General features: G+C 39.8%; 1 protein-coding gene across 3 annotated transcripts in view; it reads left to right on the top strand.

The window, feature by feature from the left end:
• The first annotated feature begins 1,504 nt into the window (after window positions 1-1,504).
• The window catches only part of MKX (mohawk homeobox), a 179,140-nt gene continuing 159,862 nt past the window's right edge, over window positions 1,505-20,782 (top strand). For 2 of the 3 annotated variants that reach the window (XM_073629833.1, XM_073629835.1), the window contains exon 1: window positions 1,509-1,758. The gene's annotated coding sequence lies outside the window, so the exon portion shown is untranslated. Of the gene's footprint in view, window positions 1,759-20,782 lie in introns of all 3 variants that reach the window. The other variant, XM_073629834.1, reaches the window with a different exon arrangement.

Below are 20,782 nucleotides of genomic sequence, written 5' to 3'. Positions count from 1 at the left end.
AAAACAGAGAAATAAGAGGATAGTGAGTGTGTAATAGAAAGTAATATAGTGAGTGTGTAATAAAAAGTAACATAGAGAAAGTGAGTGTGTAATAGAGAGTAACTATACAAAGACAGCAAGTGTATAATAAAATATAATAAGACAACAGTAAGTGTGTAACAAAGTGTAATAAGGAGGACAGCGAGAGTGTAAGTATAATAAAAGGAGAGCAAGTGTGTAGGAGACAATAATAAAGAGGGAAATAAGTGTGTAATGGAATGTGATAAGAGGACAATAAATGTGTAGCAGAGAGTACCAGGAAGCGACTGAGTGTGTAACAGGGAGAGTAATAACAGTATGGGTGTGTAACAACATGCTAATGTATGTTAAACAGAGAATAGTAAAATGAGAGTGCAAGAAATACAAAAAGGGTAGAATTGATGTGTATTGGAATGTATTTGGAGAACAATGAATGTGTAACAGAGAGTATTAAGAGGACAGTGAATGTGTAATAGAGTGTAGCTAAGGGACATTGAGTGTGTAACAGAGAGGACACAGAAGAGTTTGTAATAAGAGGATAGAGAGTGTGTAACAAAGACTAGTCAAAAAAGTGTGTAAAATAGTGTAATAGGAGGACAGAGAGTGTAAGGGAGTAGACAGAAGACTGGGAGTGTGTAATAGAGTGTAATGAGAGGGCAGGGTGTGTGTAGCAGAGAGTACTCAGAAGAGTCTGAGGACAGTGAGTATGAGGAGAGTAGCCAAGTAATAACGTGTAAAAGGAGAGTAGTCAGACTAGTGTACTGTATAATAAGAATAACGGAGTGTAATATGGGGGACAGTCAGGGAGTGTGTAATAGAGAGTAATAAGAGGGTGACAAATGTGTAGAAGAAAATGCAGACAAGGGTGAATGTAATGAGAGGAAAGGGACTATGGTCAGAGGGGTGTGTAAGTGAATAAGGAGAGTGGGGTCGGAGTATAATGGGGGGTCTCTGGGAATGGGTAACATATTGTGTGTGTGTGTGTGTGGGGGGAGTTAATGAATGAAGGATATAATGCAGGGCAGTCATTATTACATATAGGGACTATATAAGTCCTGTATAAGTTGTATGCATTGGAGTATATTTGCCCATTATTGTACATTGTCCCTCAATCCTCATTATGTGATATGTCATACAAAGCAATAATACATAACACAGGTAAATATGTGAAGCTGCATAATTATAAGACATGTATAATGTATGGGGTATACACATGGACCATGGCTCGGTGTAATACATAGAGAGAACACTATAGGTAGGATTGGGGAGGTATGTGTCGATCCCTATGTGGACTTTTCTCTCCCAGTGATCAGTCCTCCTCCATGCAGTCCTCCTCCATGCAGTCCTCCTGGCTGGGCTGTACCTGTCCTATGTACAGAGAATAGACGGAGAACAGAACACAGCCCTCCTCCCCCGTCCTCCCCCCGCCACCCGGGAAGCCGCATCCCAGCAGAGGACGATGTTCGCGGACTGGGCTGGCCAGCTGGGAAACATGAGCCGCATGGAGTATGCGCATTGCGGGGCGGCGGAGTGTCTGGCTGGTAAATAGAAGAGAAGGAGAGGCGGCCGCGGTTCGTGTGGTTAGAGGAGAGGAGAGGAGGACAGACCGTGCGGGGAACATGTACCGCTCACACCGGGGATGGCACTAGATTGGACGAGCTGGATTATCATCATCACCCTTCTCACCCATCACCGGAGCCAATCACCTCCACCCCGGGAGGGGACCACAAGACACAGCAGGTCTGTCATCTCCATCCATCACCACTGCATGCCAGGACAGCAGGATTCCCTGTAGGAGCAAATGTCAGATCATGGTGACAACCCCAACCCACAATCTGCCAGATGTACTGGACACGGGGGATGCTGGGACTGATAGTTCTACAGACACCTTATAGCTAAGAGGACAGCTATGCATATGCTTCCTATCTATCTATCTATCTATCTATCTATCTATCTATCTATCTATCTATCTATCTATCTATCGATTGGAACTATTTATCTTCCTTACTTTCTTTGAACCTTGAGCATGCTGGGACATGTAGTTCCACAACAGCCTTAAAGTTACAAGGACAGCAATTCTGGCACTCATGTGTTTTATATAACATCATTTTCTTTCTTTCTTTCTTTCTTTCTTTCTTTCTTTCTTTCTTTCTTTCTTTCTTTCTTTCTTTCTTTCTTTCTTTCTTTCTTTCTTTCTTTCTTTCTTTCTTTCTTTCTTTCTTCTCTGTTATCTATCACCTACCTACATATCTATGTTCTATTCCTTCCTTCCTTCCTTCCTTCCTTCCTTCCTTCCTTCCTTCCTTCCTTCCTTCCTTCCTTCCTTCCTTCCTTCCTTCCTTCCTTCCTTCCTTCTTTCCTTCCTTCCATCCACATGTTAAATCTATCTATCTATCTATCTATCTATCTATCTATCTATCTATCTATCTATCTATCTATCTATCTATCTATCTATCTATCTATCTATCTATCTATCTATCTCTATCTATCTATGTTATGTATGTTAGATTCCATCCATTGGCAGGCAGTGATTGTGTAGGGGGGTTGATGTTTGACGTGTCTGTGGTTCCTATACTGGCCCATAATGCAGTATAGAGAAGGTAGGTGGTCCTCCCTGAATGGCAGTGCTGTGTACAGGGAAGGGGGTGTTTCGGTACTGCTGGGGTCCTCTCTATGGATAGCCGGGCTCTCTGTATTATAGGCAGGGAAGGGGGAGTTTGGGTAAGGCTAGGTCCTCTCTTTGGATAGCTGGGCTCTCTGTATTATGTACAGGGAAGGGGGTGTTTGGGGTCCTCTCTATGGATAGCCGGACCCTCTGTATTATGTACAGGGAAGGGGGTGTTTGAGGTCTTCTCTATGGATAACCGGGCTCTCTGTATTATGTACAGGGAAGGGGGTGTTTGGGGTCCTCTCTATGGATAGCCGGGCTCTCTGTATTATGTACAGGGAAGGGGGTGTTTGGGGTCCTCTCTATGGATAGCCGGGCTCTCTGTATTATGTACAGGGAAGGGGGTGTTTGGGGTCCTCTCTATGGATAGCTGGGCTCTCTGTATTATGTACAGGGAAGGGGGTGTTTGGGGTCCTCTCTATGGATAGCCGGGCTCTCTGTATTATATACAGGGAAGGGGGTGTTTGGGGTCCTCTCTATGGATAGCCGGGCTCTCTGTATTATGTACAGGGAAGGGGGTGTTTGGGGTCCTCTCTATGGATAGCCGGGCTCTCTGTATTATGTACAGGGAAGGGGGTGTTTGGGGTCCTCTCTATGGATAGCCGTGCTCTCTGTATTATATACAGGGAAGGGGGTGTTTGGGGTCCTCTCTATGGATAGCCGGGCTCTCTGTATTATGCACAGGGAAGGGGGTGTTTGGGGTCCTCTTATGGATAGCCGGGCTCTCTGTATTATAGGCAGGGAAGGGGGTGTTTGGGTAAGGCTGGGGTCCTCTCTTTGGATAGCCGGGCTCTCTGTTATATATTATGTGCAGGAAGCCGATTCCCCAAAAAATAGTGAATTTTCATGAATAGCATTAAACTTTCCCAAGTTATGTAAACATGTCTTCCTGCTGGCCGGACTGTGAGATCCCACAAGTGCTGCACAAACATTTCTGTGCCCCTCTTACATATTACACGGAGCCGTCACATGTAGAAGTTACGTGTTACTGGTCCTGTGCAGTAAATTAGAAGGTGGACAGAGCAGTGTCTTGGCATTGGGGCTGAGCTGAGAAATTTGTAGAAGAAGAACTTTTGTCTGGAGCAACTAATGAGATTTCAGCTTTCATCCTCTTTTGCACAGGGAAATTGAAGATACTCTGATTATTTTTGTCTGTGTGTATTTAATTGCTGTTGGTAGTGTGTATTGATAGTGGAAGCAGATGTTGTATGTACTAGGGAACCATACGACACGTGTATAAACATGCAGAGCGTGCAGGTTTATGCCTATGTCGGACACCCCGGTGTTGGTCTTATCTCAGGGGAGCCATAGTGATCATCTAGGAAGATCCATACCAGGCATGAGATTCTTCGCCAAGGTTGTGGACAGGTTGGTGGTAGCCCACACAGATCTGTGACTTCTTCTAGCCTGGGGGAATGATCATCTCATGTCTGTAGACAGTATAAGATACAAGCAGTAGCAGAGATGTTATAGAATAATTCAGTAAGAGAGCGCAAGGAACCAAGGTGCTATAATACACAGCACCCAATCACATGCACTCGTTTAGCAGTTCACAGAAAGTGTACCAGTGAAATGCTGTTGCTGATTGGTTGATTTTGAATACTGTACAGCGCTTGTAAATAAGCCAAGTTTATTCAGTAGGACCGCCAGTAATGATGACATTCGGTAACCCATAGCAACCATGTTTTTGTTTACTGCAGCCTATCCTGTTTCGGATGGGTTGGTACAGGCTACAGCATTGCCTATTGCTCTCAGGCTTACAAGGTAGTGCAGAGAACAGTAATGATGGGTACGCAATCTGATTTTACTTTACGGCCGTCATTCCAATGAACAGTCATTTTGAATCAGTTGCTATGGGTTACGGCACTTCACCTGTTGCTTTTAAATAAACCAGTATCGCTCTCATGGTACCCATAGAGGCTTCAATTTTATTATTAAATCTATCAATTAGCAAACAATCGAATAAACATAACTTCCCTTACGATCGATTTAGACCGGAGCCTATCAAACCAATTTAATCAACCGGGGTGCAAAATCATTGATCGTTTTGCATTGATCAACAGCATTGAGATGCTTTAGTCATGAATTGGATTGTATTTCGATCAATCAGATTATGAGATTGCATGAGATACAGTTGATAAGTTATGATTGTATCTTACAGCTATTGATGGAAATCCACTTTCCCATGTGTGACATATTGATTGAATGGGTTGTGGGCTATTATTATTATAATACAGGATTTATATAGTGCCAACAGTTTGTGCAGCGCTTTACAACATGAGGACAGACAGTACACTTACATTACAACTCAATACTGGAGGAATCAGAGGGCCGGTGAAAAAAAAGATCATTTATTGAAGTGTGTATGGCCAACATTGGGCTCACCATAGATGTGACAATGTGAGTAAACAATCTCTATACAGTCATTGTTAAGCTCACCACACACATTCCAATCTACTTCAGATCTATCAACAACTATGTAGCCTAAGGGCCTGTCTGATTAGATACAAATTGATCAGATAGAGGAGGTAGGTTCTCATATTACAAAGATTTAGTAAATCTAAAGTTGATTGTGCAAAGATTGTATGGCCAGGTTGTAACGTGCATGATAACCCTTAGGGCTCGTTCACATGTAAGGCATGGACAGCCACTCCTCTGAAAAGCAATGCATGTTCAGACCGCTTTTCAGAGATGTTTAACAAGCGGTGAGGAGATACGTTGCATCCTCACTGCCTTCTTTAACCCTATAATTGCTGCATTATCATGCTGCGATCGAATGCGCAGCATAAAACTGTATTAGCCGCATTTGGCAGGAGCAACACCTGCTTAAATTTTGCCCCAACTGCGGTGCTCTGCATGTGTACCGCTGTGAGCAGCTGTGTATTAGTGGGTAGGCGGGTGGTTGGGGGGGGCGATAAAACGGTGATTATACTGTCCCCCAACTGCATGTGTGAACAAAGCCTTAAGTCGACCATAGGTGGATCAAATCTCAGCCGGTTCAACAGGGATGGTCCAAAATTCATTCCATCTATGGGCAGGTTGGTTGTACTGAAGTCGATCCAGTGCAACCAGCCTGTCAGATTTTTTGCATTCGATTACTGCTGGCAGCTATAGCCACCAACAGTGATTACTGTGTTCTGCCGGCAGGGAAGGCTCCCCAGTGGCAGAACACAATAGCGCTGCGGGAGGGATTCCCCCATCAACACTGACTGTGTTGATGGGGGAATCAAGCGATTTATTTGCATTATCTGTGGCTAGCTGTAGATCAATCACAACTAGGTAATCAACCTAAATTATCGAATCAATTAGTATCCAATCGGGCAGGGCCGTACACTACATTTAGGACTGGTTAACACCAAAAGGCGCACTCCAGATCCATTTCGGAAGCGTTTCTGCATGTACGTTTTTAACGTGTTTTTGGCGCCTTCCATTGCAGTTTTGATGTGTTTCCGGATGCCTTCCAGATGCTTTTTTTCTTCTTTTTTCCTGTTTATTTTTACTGTACTGGGGTCTGGTGCATTTTTGATGCGTTTTTCCACGTTCCTGTACAGTCCAGTGCAGGTAAACTGCAGCATGTTCTACCTTTTTTTTTCTGGAACTGGAAAGCCCTGGAACTGACCGCACTGGTGTGAACGATGCCATTCGAAACCATATCAATGACATTCCATGCATTTTGCTGCAGAAAAACAAAATGCACTGGACTGCATGTGGTGTAAAAGCAGATTGTACAATCAGACTGTAACGTGTGTGGTGAGCTTTAGCAGGCGGTGCAAAAATCAGTGACAGTGTGCAAAGTGCAGTAGCTCACAGCAACCAGATTTCAGCCCACAGCATCCTGTTGGTGGTAAATGTTTTGTCGACGGTTGCCGTGGGTTACCGCACTTGGTAGGCGACGCCAGCCGGTGAGACCTTGTCCCAGAAGGCAGCGGGGCGTTCTATAAATAGCGTTGACACATTGCAGCGGTGTAGAAAGGCTACACAAATACAAGTGCTGCTGATGTTATTGTAGTATACAGTGGGGCAGTCTGGGGAATTCAGACAGCTGGCCATATTTTATGGAGAACAGACAAATAGCGTCTGAATTACATCCCTGCAAATATTTATAGTGGCCACCCTTTCATGTTGCTCCACTTCAATCTAAACACAGTAAAACCACACTGGGATCCGGGGCTGAGGCTGCAGCAGGTTGTTGATGGTGCTGCTGGATGAAGGAGGGTCAGTGTGTAATCCATCAGGGCCGCTCACACTGTAGAGACTGTTCTGCCGCTGGAACCATCAAAGGCATCGCAGGCTCATCTGGAGGGACGGATGGACGGACGGCTGCAGCTTTACAGCGTTGCCTTCTGCTGCAGGGGGGCTGCCACCCGCCACACTGGAAACCCCCCCGAGGTCCTTACACTACTTCCCCGCTCACTACTACAAAAATTCAAGCAGTAAAAGTTTGAATTTGCTGGGAATTTGACCATACTTTTGGCACACAACACAATCCAGTTACGCTGTTTTTGTGTTCTACATTGTTATTAATGTGCGTGGTTTAATTTTGACATTTTAGCTGCAAGTACTGGAGTAGAAACAGCCAGATGTGCAGATGAGGGTCCATCCAAAACGTTTTATTATTATTCTTATACAGGATTTATATAGCGCCAACAGTTTGCGCAGTGCTTTTGACTTTTAAGTAACATGAGTGCGATCGGATTGTGTAGGTGTGTGTCTTTTGAAATTCGTTTTGGGGTTACGGTCTATAAATTCGTTACCTTTAATCACGCATCCTCAGAAAGTCTTAAAATTGGTACATACCGCAATAAGGACTCATTGTTTTGAGTACTACACATGGAGGCTGATTTACTAAATTGGGGTAGAGAATGTTCATGCAATAAATTCTGTGAATAATATTATTGTTATCATTATTATAATACAGAATTTATATAGTGCCCATCGTTTTCACACATTCTCAGAAAGTCTCAAAATTGGTATATACCCCAATTGTGCTCGTTGCTTTGAGTACACATTGGGGCTGATTTACTAAATTAGTGGCAGAGAATGTTCATGCAATAAATTGTGTGAACGCTATTATTATTATTATCATTATTATTATAATACAGAATTTATATAGTGCCCACCAGTCTCAAAATTGGTACATACCCCAATTGGGGCTCATTGCTTTGAGTACACATTAAGGCTGATTTACTAAATTAGAGGCAGAGAATATTCATGCGATAAATTGTGTGAACGTTATTATTATTATTATTATTATTATTATTATTATTATTATAATACAGAATTTATATAGTGTCCACCAGAAAGTCTTAAAATTGGTACATACCCGAATTGGGGCTCATTGCTTTGAGTACACATTAAGGCTGATTTACTAAATTAGTGGCAGAGAATGTTCATGCAATGAATTGCGTGAATATTATTATTATTATAATTAATATAATACAGAATTTATATAGTGCCCACTGTTTACACACATTCTCAGAAAGTCTCAAAATTGGTATATACCCCAATTGGGGCTCATTGCTTTGAGTACACATTGAGGCTAATTTACTAAATTGGGGTAGAGAATGTTGATGCAATAAATTGTGTGAACATTATCATTATTATTATTATAATAATACAGAAATTATATAGTGCCAACCGTCTACGCACATCTTCAGAAAGTCTCAAAATACCCCAAATGGACCTCATTGCTTTGAATAAAGAATGGGGTTGATTTAATAAAACTGGAGAGTGCAAAATCCGATGCAGCTGTGCATGTTAGCCAATCAGCTTCTAACTTCAGCTTGTTCATTTAAGCTTTGACAAATAAACCTGGAAGCTGATTGGCTACCACGCACAGCTGCATCGGATTTTGCACTCTCCAGTTCTAGTAAATCAACCCCACTGAGTTTGATTTATCAAATCAGGAGTAGAGAATGTCCATGCAATAAATTGTGTGAATATTGTGTGACTACTATCGTAGAAAGTATTTTTTTTTTTTTTTTTTACCAAAAACAGTTGAGTACTCTCCATGATACTTTTTTTTTTCATTAACGTCCACTTTTTTTAGGACAAGCTTTCGAGGTGTACCCTCTTCTTCAAGGTCCAAGCAGTACACCTTGAAGAAGGGGTTACACTCCAAAAGCCTGTCCTGAAAAATTTGGCTGCAAATTTAAAAAAAAAAGTATCACGGAGGGAAGTCACTTTTTTTTGTTGCAAGTGCACTAATACGGATACAATTACAAATATTTTTAACCGAAAGAGTAGTTGATGCTTTGAATAGACTTCCAGTAGAGGTGGTGAGTCCGTCAACAGTAAGAGGATTCAAATATACTTGTGGCACTTAAGATATACTCACTCTAAAAAATAATAATTAAAAAAAAAACAAAAAAAACAAAAAGTAGGGCAGTCTCATTGGGCCACTTGGTCCTTTTTTTATTCAGTCAATTCTTTGTTTCAAAATACAAAACCATCTAAAAACATTGACCTTGCATGAACCTGTACTACGTTTGTCATCCATTTTTAAAATACAACCGCAACCAGCTGTTCATATTGTCATAAATGGTTAGGTTTGGTGCATACATGTTCATGCCCATATGATTTCCGTATACGGGGGTATAATCAATCTATGTATACTTAATACCAAATATATACAGTACATATTATTTTTATTAATATTATTATTATACAGGATATATATAGCGCAAACAGTTTGCACGGCGCTTTACAACGTTAGGGCAAACAGTACAGTTGCAATACAATTAAATCAGACTCTCTCTCTCTCTCTCTCTCTCTCTCTCTCTCTCGCTATATATATATATATTTTATATATATATATATACAAATATATATATATATACATATATATATATATATATATATATATATATATATATATATATATATATATATATATATATATACAGTAAGTACATATTTATTTAAATAAATATATATATATATATATTATTATGACTTCTTATATATATTTAGATTCACTATACTAGCTAATACTATAATACTTCTGACAATCAGTAAACTATACTATCTATGGTCATAAAATTAATTTGATAGTATGTATTTTTTTACACTATGAGCAATAAAACAGATGTAAAACTTTTTTTTTTTTTTTTTAACTTCTTTTAAATTGAATCAATCATCAAACATGTCTGTTTTATCAATTAAAGTACGGCAGTTTAAACTGCGCATGTGTGCTTGTACGTTCGCACCTGTTTGACCCATTTGCACACAACGACTGAACTTTTTGTCAGATTGATGAAACATACGTCTTGCAGAGGTGACCTGCAAGTACATCTGAGAATGCATGCACGTATAGAGCAAAGCGGGGCTGGGGGTGTGAACGCGCATTAAACGTGATTGAGAATTTAGAAAATGTTCACCTTTGCTGGCTGAGTGCTTTTTTTTTAACATATGTCTATTTTTTACATTATAAACTAGAACACTATCTAATTGTGATGCTTCCTGATCATGTTTGAGAGGCAAAACAGTTTATTTATTAAAGAGTTTTTTTTTAATACAGTTGTTTATTTTATATGTGAAATCATAGCATAGGTTTTTTTATACTTAAGGAGGGAAATATTTTATTTAATTATTTTTTTTTCAAATCATTACATTAAAATATTTCTAAGCCTGAATAGTGTAACAATTAGAAAACGTGAACATTAAAATGTTACTCAACATAAAATATATCAATTTTTTAAAATATATGTGAGGCTAGGGGATATGCACTCGGAAATAGGCTTTTACGACATGTGGTTGACTGTAATGTATTTGAATGTGCATAGTACTAGGCTGTTTTTCTTGTGTGTAATTTATGAGCATCCACATGTGCGTCACATTTGCTTGGAGTAAACTAGGGGAGACCTCGGTTCTGCACTGTCGGAGAATAGTGGCTCAGGGCAACGAGCTTACCACCTTAGGAAATCGGAGTCACTAAGTGGATAGTGAAGCCATGTCCACAGGTCACTGAACTCTATGTTGGGTCACTGATGTGGTTTGTGGTCGTGAAGGCTTGCAAACCTCTTTATTTCCACAAATTGTATTAAGTTTGTAATAAAAAAAAAAACAAAAAACAAAAAAACAATATTTCACTCAAAGTGCTGGTAATGATTTTTATGCCCCCTTATATTGGAAGCCTATTTAGATTGGAATTAGATTAGCAGTGGATATAATAAAATATTATGGGACAGTGTTCCATTTAATTAGTTTACCTAGTAGGTAACATCATACAGCCTCTTTTACCACCTGTATTTCAGGTGATATTTAATTATTTATTTATTTATTCCAGGTACTTGTAGCACTAGTAGTCTATTTATGCAGCACTTTTACATATATATTATACATTCACATATATCTAAGGTCCCCAACTCACGTTCATACATACATACAGGGGGGAAATAATTATTGATCCCCTGTAGATTTTGTAAGTTTGCCCACTTACAAAGAAATGAAGGGTTTATAATTTTTTTTATAGGTGTATTTTAAATGATAGAGACCAAAAATCCATAAAAAAACACATAAAACAAATTTTAAATTGAGTTGCAGTGATTAAAATAAGTATTTGATCCCCAAGTAAAACATGACTTAGTACTTGGTGGAGAACCCCTTGTTGACAAGCACAGAAGTAAAATGTTTCTTTTAGTTGGTTTCAGGTTTGCACACATCTCAGGAGGGATTTTGGTCCACTCTTCTTACAAATCTTCTCTAAATCCTTAAGGTTTCTTGGCTGTCACTTGGCAACTCGAAGTTTCAGCTCCCTTGATAAATTTTCTATAGGCTTAAGGTCTGGAGACTGGCTAGGCCACTCCATGACCTTAATGTGCTTCTTCTTGAGACAATTCCTTTGTTTCTTTGTTTTGGGTCATTGTCATGATTTAAGACCATCTATGACCCATCTTCAGTGTCTGGCTGAAAGAAGAAGGTTCTCATCCAAGATTTTACAATACATGACCCCGTCCATTGGCCGCTCAATGTGGCAAAGTCGGCCTTTACCTTTAGCAGAGGAACAGCCCCAAAGCATTTTGTTTCCACCTCCATACTTGACTGTAGGGATGGTGTTCTTATGGGTCATAGTCAGCATTTTTCTTCCTTCAAACACGGTGAGTCGAGTTAATGCCAAAGAGCTCAATTTAGGTCTCATCGGACCACAGCACTTTCTCCAAATCCTTCCTTGAATTATTTAGATGTTCATTTGCAAACTTCCGGCAGGCCTGTACATGTGTCTTCTTGAGGAGGAGGACCTTGTGGGCACTGCAGGATTTCAATCCATGGCGGTGTATTGGGTTACCAATAGTTTGTTTGGTGACTGTGGTCCCAACTGCCTTGCGATCATTCAAAAGCTCCTCCCGTGTAGTTCTGGGCTGATCCCTCGCTGTTTTTATGATTGTTCTTACCTCATGAGGTGAAATCCTGCATGGAGCTCCAGACTGAGGGCGATTGATGGTTATTTTGTATTTCTTCCGTTTGCGAATAATCGCTCCAACAGATGTCTCTTTCTCACCAAGCTTCTTGCTGATGGTCTTGTAGCCCATTTTAGCTTTGTTCAAGTCCACAATCTTGTCCCTGATGTCCTTTAACAGCTCTTTGGTCTTGTCCATGAAGGTGAGGTTTGAATGGAAGAAAGAGATTCTGTGGACAGGTGTCTTTTATACACATAATGAGTTGTTGTTAGGAGCACCTTCTTAAATTGACAGGCCTAATCTGTATGCCACATGAGCACACTCTGTATCCAGTCTATGGGAGCCAGAATTATTGTTGGTTGGTAGGGGATCAATTACGTATTTTACTCACTGAACGTCAACTCAATTTATAACATTTGTTTTATGTGTTTTTTCTGGATTTTTTGTTAATATTTTGTCTCTATCATTTAAAAGGTAAAAGGTATAGACCCTTCATTTCTTTGTAAGTGGACAAACTTACAAAATCTGTAGGGGATCAAATAATTATTTTCCCCACTGTATATTAGGGCCAATTTAGACAGGAGCCAATTAACCTACCAGCATATCTTTGGAGTGTAGGAGGAAACCGGAGTACCCAGAGGAAAACCGCACAGGAAGAACATGCAAACTCCAGGCAGGTAGTGTCAGGGTTGGGAATTCGATATGTTCTGGAAAGGCAGTACTGTACTGGTAGAAGGATACCTGACAGTGATACATAAAATAATGGGTAAATAACTGATTAAAATAAAACACTTTTTGGCCTCGTGCACAGGAGCAGAAAAAAATGCTGCTTTTATTTTTTATTTATTCAATCAGTGGGGTTGATTTACTAAAACAAGTTGAGGTTAGATGCCGATTGGCTTCCATGCACAGCCGCACCAGATTTTGCACTCTCCAGTTTTAGTAAATCAACCCCAATACAACTGTGCACCTTGTGGCATTCAGGTTCTTATTTTAGAGCAGTGTTCAAGGGCAAAAAAAAAAAAAAAAATGCCCCAAACCTGCATTCAAACCTGCCATAATTTCTGCACATACGGGCATAAATGCACATGTCTGCATATAAGTACATTCCAGTGGCCAGAATACATAAATATTCTAGCCAATAGATAGAGTTTACGCACTTTTACAGTAAATGTCATATGCTGGTAAACACTTATAAATGTGTGTAATTACATGCCAAAACAAGCATTTTTTGCCCTGGATTTTTCTGCTAGCTCCTGGATAGGAGTATTTATTTGAAGCTTTACGCTTTTTCTGCATTCTGAAACATAACTCACTGTTATACGTAAACTTGGAAGACCAGGTGAATTTTTTCTAATGCTTGCATTCATGGTTGCATAGCATGCAGTTTGCAGAGGATCATACAATTTTAGATTGCCTAAATTGCACAACTCTCCAGGGGACATATGAATCAATTAGAAAATATTAAGGCAAATAAAAAAAAAAAACAATGACTTGTTAATTTCTTAGTTTGATCATCACCAATAATCTTGCGTCAAATGACAGATGTGTTGACTGCTCTTATTACATGCAGAGAGGCGGCTGAAGGTGTCAAAAGTCATATTATCAGTGATATCTTCCTGGCATCTCTTTTTATTCTAACTATATTGTCTAAATATTAGGAGCGTAACATTAAGTGTTTATGTAATGTACATTAATAATTTTATTTATTTTTGTTAGTACAGTGTTGTATTTGTGTTATTGCATTCTACAAAATAAACTTTAATAAAACAAAAGAGAAAAAAAAGGGAAGAGCAAAACAAAATAGTAATTTCTTAGTATTTATACTCAGCTGTGGAAAAATTGTAGTTTTGGTGCCCTCCTTTTAATTAAGACACTTGTTGGGTTTGGGAGTTCCCAGCCCTGTTCTTTGCCTGGACTCTGCAGACACATTACTTTAAATTCAACATTCGCAGTGAACTTAGTATTACATAGTAACATTAGTCAAGACACTGATAGATTCAGCAGAAACATGTTACTTGTATTGGTGAACTGCTGTGTTTTTTAGCGTTTTTGGTGACAGATTCCCTTTGATTTTAACCCTTATGAGCGTACCTTGCTATGATCCACCGATGCTTATATTATTTTTCTTTTTGTTATCTTTTATGTTGTTTATATGCTCTCTGCAAAGTGCATGATATAAAAGATTCTCATGTGCATATTGGTTAAAAATTCATATGTTTGCCCAAAGATTACGAAAATAATGACTACCTTTGTTGATTTGCTTTAGATTTGATTAATGACAAGAGTTTTGCACCCAATTGTCAAACTCTTTTTTTGCTTTAAATACTCCTTCACGTTGTACAAAATACATTTATTTGTTAAATATGAAAATCAATTGGGGTGTTCTAAGTGAATACAGATTTCGGACCTGTAATTAAGCCTATTGCTGTCTTAGAAAAAAAGTTTAAAGGGGGTGATTTACTAAAGGCAATAGGGCTGTTCACTTTGCAAGGGAATTTTCCTCAGAGTGAATGTGAAGTTAAAGCGGAGTTCCGCAAAAAAAAAAAAGGACCTGTGACGTGTCCCAGATGATTGCCGAGAGGGAGGGGGAGAGATGAACTTACTTCCGGTACCGCGGTCCCAGGGAGGAAGTGGGAGCTGGTACCCTCTAAAAAGAGGGTTTCCGCCCCCCCCCCCAAAAAAAAAATAACATGCCAAATTTGGCATGTCAGGGGGTCACCTTCCCTTAAAGCAGAAGTTCCATTTTTGGGTGGAACTCTGCTTTAAGCTTGCAGACTTCCAATTATCGAATCATGTGCACACAAAAAATGCTGTTTATATTTATTTTCTTTGCATGTGATTGGATATTCTTTGCAAAGTGAAACTCTACCATATTCACTAGGCTTTGGGGCTAATTCCCTTACAAAGTGCAACTCCCCTTACAAAGTGAACAGCCTTTTTTTTTTTTTAAGTAGTTGTAAACCTCAGACATGTAAAATGAACAATGCACATCCTACTATAGTGTGTACTAACCTGAATCCAATGCACTGGTTCCTCTCTGATCTCTCTCTTTCTCTCTCTTGTCTGCATGCCTCACTCCTAATAGATTAAGCCAACACCGCGGCCTCCCAGGAGACCGCCTGCCCACCCCTCCAGCACACAGCAGATGACTGATATCCTCAGGTCTATGTTTCTGTGAAGAGTGGGGTGTGTCACTTTCCTCCAATCAGCTGTCAGATTACACCCAGCTCTGTGCTCTAGCTCTGCAGTGTATGTGTGTGACATCAGATCTCTGCCTACTGCTTTCTGCTACTGAGAAAAATCTTTTGGATCTGTGTGTTGTAGAAGGCGGTACGGGACAGATGGGTGCAGATAAACAGGTACAACTTATATAGGAGGATTCTTTTCATTTCCGTAGATTACCTGGATATTCAATGTGTATCATCTATGTGTATCACCTGATGTTTTCACAGGGTACATGTAATGGTTTACAACCACATTCAGTAAATCAACCCCTAAGTCACTTTAATGACTATGTAATTTAATCTTAGGCCACTTCCACACTGAACACTGCCCCACGCTAGTGGTAAAACACTGCTCGTTTTAGCGGCGCTGTGCTACTCATTGATTTCAATGGGCAGGGCGTTTTGGAAGCGGTGTGTACACTGCTCTCGCATCGCCCCAAAGACGCTGCTTGCAGGACTTTTTTTTCCCGTCCTGCCAGCTCACCGCCCCAGTGTGAAAGCACTCGGGCTTTCACATTGTGGTGGCTTGAGAAGCGCTTTTCAGGTGCTATTTTTATCGCTAAAATGGCTGAAAAGCGCCTAAGCGTGAAAGTGGCCTTATGCAATTTACGCTATTCATAATTATTATTACTACCCTGATGTTACAACGTGTATACCACAAGCCTCTTTCTTAGACAGTTTTATCTTCTGATGTAATAGTAATAGTCTTCCGACAGATTTGCTGTTCTGCATCATTTGCTAATAATTGTCTGACATTTAGGTTTAAGCATCTCAGAGGCTTTGCTAGGTAATCTAGTCAGATTAAATTATACTTAGCTGGTTAATGCCTTAAGTAGTTTTCATTCTTTTTTACATATGAAGATTAAATTAAAGGAAAAAATAATTTGAGGGACTTCTTCATAATTGGAGCAGCTGTGCAGGATAACCAATCAGCTTCTATCTTTAGCTTGTTCAGTTAGGCTTTGAAAATGAAAGATAGAAGCTGATTGGCTGCCATTCATACATGCTCCAGTTTTGATAAATTCCCCTCATTGCTTTTGACTATGTTGGGTTTTAGTTTGCTTTCTCTCTGGGTGAAGGTGAAATCTGGTTAGGGTCAAAACAAATCATAGTAAACCATAGTGACTAATCTGGACTTTGCATTAAGATCTCCCTGACTTGAGTACAATAAAGTGGATTCTCATTGGTTGCTTTTGCTTATTTAATTTGTTTATTGATTGTCACATATTTTATTTAGCCTTTGTTCAGTAAGCCCAATGCTATTGAGCACAGATAAGTAAAAGTATAGAGATATACTGGCAGGCTAATTAGCTCCTGTCTAATTGGCCCTAGTATGTGTATGTATGGATGGGAAGCAGGGACCTTAGATTGTAAGCTCCTTGAGGGCAGGGACCAATGTGAGTATGCAATATACATATATATGTAAAGCATTGCGTAAATTGTCAGCGCTGTATGGGTACCTCAAATATATAAATGTATAAATATAGGCTTCCCCCCCCATCACCCTCCTCGGCCCGTTTAGTCTGTTATGGTAATCATTGTATAATGCAGGGACATGTATATGGATAATTAAAGGGCATTAATAGACTGAGACAGAAATGTAATGGATCATCTCAATGCATGGCTGTAATTGCCGTAGAAGAGTAAACACACAAAAATCATACTGTACAGAGTCACAGCGAGCAGAGAAGAGGAAGGTCGATTGAGTATAACAAATCACAGCATTGTCTTCAGCCAATTATCTTCATTGTATGCTGTCCGCTCCTCTCTCCCTCCTCATGGCTCTGTGTGTCCTATTTTGCTGCATCCTGAAAATTGGAAGACAGGCGGGAGTAGACATAGAGCATTCCTAAACACGGATGGTTGCATTTTACAACATTTTCCACAGCAACGCCTTTAGTGTACACATGGGCCTCGATTATTGAATAACCAAAAAGAACACTACAATTCTACTGTCACGGCAGACAAGCTGCACTAATTATTTTGTGATGAACATGTCCGTTTTGAAACTTAAGTACAGAATCACAATAAAAAGAAACAAAAAGGCAACTACGTTATCACAATAAAAAAAAAAAAAAAAAGGCAACTATGTTATCATAAAAAAAAAAGGGGTTATTTCTTACAGTATAGCTAAACCTACATTTTTAGCTTTGGATAGAGCAGGGCATTGTAAAAACTCAGTCAGGCTTTTTGTTATTTCTGTGTCTCATTGAGGAGATTGCCCCTGACTTCCTGTCCTGAAGATACAACAGGAAGTGGCAAAAAAAAGTGAGTGGAAACCTTTTTTTGGTTGTCACCATAACAGGTGTCCTCATTAGAAGTTTTCCCCTCACCTCCTGTTTCAGGGACATCTGTAATATTTAGAATTTCCAACACCTTCTGTGCTGGTGATAATTAACACCAGCACAAATAGAGAAGGTGAACAAAAACAGCAGTTAAAACATGATCGGGGGTTCTAACACTTCCACACCCCAACCTAAACGAATAAAACAATTTTGGCTTTTGATACCGTTTTTACAATAGTCATGGAACTATGTAGAGGTGTGCAATCAGAACCAATACAGCCCCAATACAGCCTTATAGCATCCCTGTCATCATCCCCAAATTATTACTTAAATCAGTTCACTTATACTTGAAAAAAAGAACAGATAGTGTGCTTACCTTTATTGGAGCCCATGTCTTCTTCTCTCTGTTCTGGTGCTACAACCTCTTTTAGACACTTCAGCATTCAACATTCTTGTCCTCCACCAGGAAAATTGTCCACTTTGATTCCACCCACTGACCCCTATGTCTACAAGACTTAGGGGTTGGAGAGTGGAACCACATGGGGACACAGGCACGCAACATCACTGGAAGGGTCGAACACTAAATGCTTACTTAACATGGTAGGGTTGGGAAGCACAAAGATGTGCCAATTTTGTTTTTGATGAACCAAAAGAAACTAGAATCTCCAATTTCTTTGAACATTGAAAATCCCATTAATAAATGTCTCTTTAAACGATGTCTTGTTAAACAAGACTTTATCATTGACTGAATTCAGCCAAACTAATACACCTGCTTTGTATAGGTCAATTTCTTATATCTTTCTGTAACTTTATTGGCAGGACCTCCCCAGTACATACCATATCAACCAAAAAAAAATAGACGTTACCAGTTTAGTGGAGCCAGACTACCTAACCTTTCCTCAGCACTCCTTCCTAAAAATCACAAGATGAGGAGATTTGACCTCATTTATAGACAGGAAAATAGTCCCTATACTCTTAAAGAGATTGTTCAGAGAGAAAGAAAATATGTCCACATGCCTCCTGTTGCTGGCCAATATAGATGTCCTTATTCCCAGCCCCTCTGACTTGCTGTCTAAACAGTTCCAAGGTTCCCACTAGTTGAAGCAGTTAATTCTCACTTGTAGCAGAGCAGTTGGTGTTCGGAAACTCATTGGGTCTTCTCAAGGTTGGGAGGACAATGGGGTTCTGACCATAGGTGTGCACAGCTTATTGCATTAGGGTGTGCACCCCAAAGCTCATATGTGTGCCTATACTGTATTTATAGGGCAGTAGGGCAATGGACAGTGTCGGTAGAGCAGTGGACGGTGTCAGAAGGGCAGAGATTGGTGTCAGTAGTTTATTTTTTATATATTTTTTTATTATTACTTTCTTACAATTTTATAATTTTTTACAAACATTTTTTTAAAATGTTATATTACTTTTTTTTTTTACAATTGTTTTAAGAGCTCCATTGGGGGGCTTTGATGAAATATCATGGGTCTAAACAGACCCCTGATGTCTCACTTTTGAGACAGAGAAAGGGACTAAGGACAGATATTCCCCAATTCCTTTCTCTGCAACCAAGCAGCAGGGGAAATGTGCCCAGCACAGGGTGATTAGGGTGTGCCCAAGCACACCTGGCACACCCTGTGCGCACGCCTATGGTTCTGACTTTCTCACACCAAAGAAAAATGAGTAGAGTTACAAACAGTGGTAGTCCGGGAGTTACTCTGCAGTGCTATTTAAAGTTAATCAGTAGGAGTTCTGAACTAGGTAACCCCTGATAATTGCCAGCCACATGATGTAGAGGCTGTGCGATATACTAAGTTCTCTCTAAAAGTAGAAACCCCTTTTAATGGTTGTCCTGTACACTTTTGTTAATCTTTAGTGATGCAAGACTTGATCCTTAGCCAAGTCGTGCCAAACCGATCTATTAGTTTGATATAGATGCTGCTAGTTCAGTTTGTTACAATTCATTTTACCGGAAAGACCTCCTATGTGCATATCTTATTGACCAAGCCGAAATAAGCTTTTATTAGTTTTGTGTTGCCAGACTTCTAGTCATGTAAAATACAGATTTTTTGTTACACGAAATTATCAAGATCAATTAATGACCTTGAACTCTGTGTAATGTTTTTGTACATCTTCCAAGTGCTGTAAAAAAGGTATAGACACACATTAGGATGTTCTCATCAGGATTAGTCACTATTGAAGATCTTAGAAGAGCAAAGAATCACAGCTTTGAAAATCATTACAGGCTCTGTGACAAGAATCCGAGGAAAAATGCTTCAAACTAAAAAAAACAAAAAAACAAAAAAAAAAGCTTGCTAGATTGCACAGATCACTTGGTTTATTAAAATTGTAAAGTAAAAATTGCACTAACATTTTATACCTATTACAGGCATATGAGGTGTATCGAAAAAGTTTGGTGAATGGTAGCAGAAAACAAACAAAACAGATGATACAGACAAATGACCTTTATCCTTCACAACACACTTTTGGCATGGTTCATAAAGCTTCTGGAAACTGTCAGCAAAGGCATCTTTAGGAATCGATTGCAGAACTGCTTGCACACATTCTTGGATCCCCTTATGGATGATGCCATCGTTATCGAAAAAAGGCAATCAACATTGTCTTGACCTTGGACTTTTGCAGGGGACTCTTTTTGGTACAACGATCTCCCCGCTAAGCTTTTGTGTTCTGACAGGGACAGCTGATCGTCATTCCATCGATTGCCACTTGGATTCTGGATTGAACTGGTAGCACCTGGTCTCATTCCCTGTGACAATGGTTCGCAGAAAGGATGAATCCTGCTCACACATGGAAATGAAATCTCCAGAGGTTTCCATCCGTTTTGCTTTTTGTTCATCTGTCAGCTTGTGCAGCACAAACTAGGAACAGATTCCACTTACCCAAATCTTCACGGACGATGGTGCGCACCGTGTCCATGCTAATGCCCATTTCCTCTGCCATCAATAGTAGAGTCACCAATCTCATGCCAGCATCTGTCGCACTCGCTTGATCATGTTTGGGGTTCTGCTTGTTGAAGGCCGACCCGAACGTGGCTCATCCTCAGTCGTTTACTTCCGTTGCAAAAACGTTTGAACCGTAAACACATTTTCTGCTCACGGCTTCCGTCCCGTACACTTGCACCAATATTTCATGTGTCTCCGTTGCCATTCTCCCCAATTTTGTAGCAGAACTTGA

The sequence above is a fragment of the Aquarana catesbeiana genome, linkage group LG05, assembly GCF_042186555.1.
Source record: "Aquarana catesbeiana isolate 2022-GZ linkage group LG05, ASM4218655v1, whole genome shotgun sequence".
NCBI classification, from domain to species: domain Eukaryota; kingdom Metazoa; phylum Chordata; class Amphibia; order Anura; family Ranidae; genus Aquarana; species Aquarana catesbeiana.
Note: the sequence above shows the minus strand (reverse complement) of the source record. Positions and strands in the feature narration are given on the sequence as shown.